Here is a 5,905-nt window from a genome sequence, read left to right on the forward strand (position 1 = left end):
AAAAAATATTCAATATTGTGTTCATTTCAAAGGTATTGAAAATACAATTATAATAATATAATTAAATCAAATAATATTCATTATTGAGTTCATTTCGAAGAGATTAACGAAACGATTATAATTATGTAATTTGTTAAAATAAAACGTAATTTATAATGTATTTTAGCTAATATATGATTATATATATTAATGTGATAAGAATGTAAAATGAAAAATGAAAAACCAAGAAGATGTACCATAAATTAAATAATTAACTACAAATAAAAACGTATTTTGTTAACATATTTTATTTAATATACAATTATGTATATTAATAATAATATAATAATATAATTAGGTCAAAAACTATTCAATATTGGACTCATTTCGAAGGTATTAACGAAACAATTATAATGGTGTAATTTGTTAAAATAAAAATGTATTTTTTAAACATGTTTTAGTTGATATACGATTATGTATGTTAATTTGATAAAGGTTTAAAACGAAATATTTAAAAGTAAAGAATGTAAAGTAAATTAATTAATTAATTATAAGGGTATAAAATGTAAATTTAATATTTTAATTTTAAAAAATTTGGTTGGGGGTGAATATGTGAGAAGGAGAGTATGTGAGGCGAAGGGGGTGAAAAATGACCGTAAGGGGGTGTCAATATCAACCCCCATTATAAAATATTTGAAAAAAAATAAAAATTATTTTTTATTAATAAAATATTTTTTTATTATTGATGCATATTACTTAAAATTTAAGGTTACAAGTAATTTTTTTAATTGTAATTTATTAAAGCTCTTTTTTAAATTCGTTACGCGAACTGCATATAAATATAATCAAATACAGGATAAATATTAATTTTAAATATAGATAATCAAAATAATCATTAAATTTTAACATAATGTTTAATTATTATTTTTATAAAAAATTATGTTATTAAATCAAAAATAAATTACCTTGTAATTAAATCTAAATTAAATTATAATAAAATTTTGAATTAAAAAAGTTAAACCAAAAAAACGAGAACTATTAAATAGTTAATTTGATATTAATATCGATTTTTTTCTAACTTTTATGTTATCTTTAAATTTATATTTCATTAAAAAATAAAAACATTACCATTTTTTCAAAACCACATAAAATCATATTATATTGATAGAGACAAAAAATAAAAATGAAACACTAAAATCGAGATTTATTTTGTTGCATTGTGTGAGTACACTTCTAGTAACAGTAAAATTAAATCAAAGTATATTTTAAGAGGGAATGACTGTTTGACGGGTGATGAATGATTTAGTTTTGAATGATTATATTGTCATAATGATTAAGAGGCTCTTTGTGCAAAATGAAATATAATTGTTTGAAAATTGATCAGAATGAAATTAGGTCGATAAATGGTTAAGAGAGGTCCAAGATACAAAATCATTCATAGAGTTTTAGAACCATTAAGAGACATATTTTTCTGCCAAACAAGATTCACCTCGTAACGATTCAGATGTTGACTCTTAATGAAACTATTAAAAGATAAACAAACAGTTCCATAATAAGGTTATAAATCATGAAAACTTTGCATATCATATAAATATATTTTAACCGTTTATCTAGTTTAATATTTCATAAATATTTCAATTATTTTCTAATCTGAATCAATGGTTGTAATGAACGAGCTTTTCCGTTTTGCATGACGTTGTGTTTTTTAAACCTTTATTACGATGAAAGTGGGGGAAATGAATGAATTTAAAAAAAAAAACTCGTGTTTTTTAAACTTTTTTAGAATTGAAATGAAATGAAATGGAAGTAAAACAATGATAAATTTTTTTTTCCAAAACTACTGATTTTAGTTTTCAGATGATATATTTATAAAAATGACATATAACCTAAATGAAACCAGAAAATGAATGAGATAATTAAGGAAATTTAAATATAATAGATGATTTTGTCTATATATATAAATATTATATATATATAACGGCCTAACTAAACTACATAGTTTGTGATAACCGTGAGATATAATATGAACTACTCATTTGATATATTTAATAATATTTTTTAAATAAGATAAAAAGGTAATTTAGTAATTTATTTATAACAACTCATCAAAAAAATTTAATTAATTATTTTTAAAAGGATACATATTGAAAACCTTGTACACTACTTGTTTTATAACTTATATAGTTGATTAAATTTGACTGTTTATTGTTAAATAAATTAATCGATTGAAAATTTTATAGATTATCGTCGACAAACTGAATTATAAAATGAAGAATTGTTTTCACTTAACGCGGTTGATTTTTAAATGCAAAACATAACGATCTAAAACGTCAAGTGCATTGATTATTGAATATGATAATAGTCGGAAAAAAATAGACTTTAAAACCTGCTTTTAATATATAAAAAGACAATGAAGTATCATCCATTTTTGACATTTATGTTGATACCGAAAGAATATGAGATAAAACACTCGTCGGTAATCGAGTTCTCGGGTATAGATTTGTGTTTATGGTAACGTTTTTTCTTTAAACAACTATTTGCATTTACAGTCTACGAAATAACTATCAAATATCAATTGAATTTTACACGATCCTAACTCTCTCTCTCTCTCTCTCTCTCTCTCTATATATATATATATATGTATGTATATGTATATGTGTGTGTGTGCATGTATGCTCGCCTCATATCCATTATATGTTCATGGATTCTTCGGTAACCGACTAAACCACAAGGGTGGTGCCTGATTGGTTTGAGCTTGACTTCAAAGGTCAAAAAGTACCAGGAGGTCCCAAGTCCAAATCCAAGGAGGAATAAAAATCCTCTTGTGGCCACGGAGGTTCAAATGCGGTGACTCCAGGCTATCTGCAAAGCAGGTGGTCGCCCTGGGATTAGTCGGCTCACATGGCGGGTTGGATATCCAGGTTAATAAAAAAAAACAATCATATAAGGAAAATGCCATCGTGTATTAAACTTTTATGCAGTTATACAATGAGGTAATCGTATATTGCTATCTTTGAGAAGAAATATAACAACTGTATGAAAACTGATTATTTGTTGAATCATGTATTTGTAGATGCCCGTAAAAAGGATGGTTTACAGAGCTTTCAATACACTGGTTTTGTTTTATTGATGTAACGAGAAACACGTAGGATTAACAAACATTCAATCCAATAAAAGTTTACTAGCGATAAACTCAAGAAAATCATATACGAATTCTCAATGAGTAAGATAAAAATAAAATAAAATTAAACGTAACACCTTCTGGGTGTTTATATAGGGACAAAGAAAAACCCTAGGCGACTAACAAGCACGTCTGAAGACTGAGTCGAAGACCAAACAAGTTCGAAATAAACACAAAAACAAAAAATCGCTACAAGTAGAACAACGATGTTTTTGAGGTCCGAATGGCTGAAAAACCCTGTACAACATTACAAGGTGACGAGTTTGATTGGTGTTTATATCAAACGTATTAGTTACTAACTGTATCCTATGTGAAACACGATCAGTTACTTTTTAATATGATCAACCGAATACACGAGGTTAGAGTCAACCACCACACTCGAGCATGGCTGACTATTTCTCGTACTAGATTAGCATGGTGGTGTTAGGTCTTTGAATTGTGGTCGATTTGCACATATAGACACTATATCCTGTATCACACGAACGCCAAATACATACACGTTGTATCATTTTCACACAATAAATAAAATGTACAATATAATATGACATATAGAGTAATGGGTCGAAAATAATATAGGAACTGTTTTCTTTAAATAGAGTAAAACAAGTAGACGCATTTAAAAGAACTGATACTGAATCGTATGACACGAGGGGCAGAAGTTGTCTTATATATAGATATTGCCGTCGCACGTTCGTCATTCACTGCCAAGGGGTCGAGGACCCCCCATACAAAAAACATTTATTACACACTTCATAATAAAACGTCAGTTAAGCATGTTTATTTTTCATATCCAGTTACCAAAATTCAAATCCAGATATTATGCCCAATTCACAAACCTTCCGCTTTTGTAGAGACATGTCGCCTACCTTATTTGACGTTCATGTATTTATGTTAAATTATGTCGTCGTTTTTGTTTTGATGTATCACACGTTTGCAGTATAACCTACAAACACCGTTCACTCTGGAATCACGTTCTCTTTGTCTATATGCACACCTTAAGAGTTACGTTTGTTGGACGAAACGTTTTGAACATGGAAAACATTTATGGCTGAACCCCTCTAAAGCGTAAATGACAAAAGGATTACCCTTTTCTATCATTCGTGTTGACGCTTTTTGTATCTTCGTTACAAGGAAAACTACGTAATTCAACAAAAGCTCGAAGAAGAATTTAAGTTATGCTTAAATCAAGTATCGTTTTTGGAATTTTGTAATTATTCGACGTATTAATTATTACGTATAACTGCATAACACAACCCACAACCAAGTTGAAATAATATTCACCTGTTATGTTTTATGCCGACATAAAATACAACAAACGCTATTTATTTAAAAAAAAACTACTTGTAACAGACTACGATTGTTTTAAAGTAAAATAAACCTAAATCAGTTTTATCGCGCCCAAACCCTACGCCATTAAAACCCTTTGCAAACAACGGTATCGCTCCCCCTCGTCACTCCCTTTGCCCAAACGGTGTTCGTTCTTCATATTGTCTAACACGGTTTTGGCCTCTGCTGTTGATCTTCCTCTTTCCAATTAGACACCACCCTTGTGGTTCGGCACATGGTTCTTCAGGTTTCCTTTTACGTGATCTGGGGTTATCGTAAAAAAATGGTGTTCTTTGATCGACTACCTCCTCTAACTGATTTAGCTTTCGATATCCAAATTTTTTCGTATCGTTAGTTAGCAAATCGTACTAAAAGCTTTAATATTTTATGGACGGATTGGTGTTGTAGGCCTCTCGGTTGATCTAAAAGTTACCTTGGCTTAGTCTTTCGTTTGGTATTTTCTTTCTTTTTCGGTTCGTTACTTTGTGTTTAGGCGTTGTCTACTTTCGTTTTTGTTTATACGCCTTATACAAATGTTCTGTTACCGTCTCTCTTACCAATCAATATATATATATATATATATATATACACTAGAAGGGTACTCGTGCGATGCATCGAGACACATCTCGATTTCAATGTTTCATTTTATTCTTTATCTATGTCAATATAATACAGTTTTATATAGTTTTGAGAATGCGATGATTCTTTTATTTTTGAATAAAATATAAGTTTGAAGATATCATAAAAATTGGCAAAAATATATCGATATTAGTATCAAATTAACTATTTAAAATTTTTAATTATTTGTAATTTCTTTAATTAATTTTTTTATTTATAATTTAATTTAACATAACGAAGTAATTTAATTTAGGTTTAACAATATAATTTTTTGATAATTATAATCATTAAGTATTCTGTTAAAACTCAATGATTATCCTAATTATATTTAAGATTTTTTATGTTTAAAATAAGATATTTATCCTGTATTTTGATTATGTTTATCTGCATTTAGTTACACGAATTAAAAAATAGAACTTTAATAAGTTGTACTTACGCCATTTTTTGTCAAATGCTTTATAATATATGAGATGTTTGAGATTGCTTATAAAATCAACTTATTCCGGTGTGGTACCGGTAATAAACACCAACTTATACCGGTGCTAAACCGGTAATAAGAAATTTTTAAAGAAGTTAAATCCTTTTGACTTATAATAAATTGATAAATGCTTTTATAGAATAACATAAGTTGTTTCAAATAATATAGATATATATTTAAATAAAGATTTATAAAGTTAAATAATTTTAGGGGAAAAAAAGGGAAGGAAAAGAAAAAGACATTTTAACACATGAACATAAACATGTCCATATGCACTCTTTAAAAGAAGAGTTATATGCATATACATATAACACAACTGCAAC

This window comes from Cynara cardunculus (assembly GCF_001531365.2).
Source record: "Cynara cardunculus var. scolymus isolate 2C chromosome LG 13, CcrdV1, whole genome shotgun sequence".
NCBI classification, from domain to species: domain Eukaryota; kingdom Viridiplantae; phylum Streptophyta; class Magnoliopsida; order Asterales; family Asteraceae; genus Cynara; species Cynara cardunculus.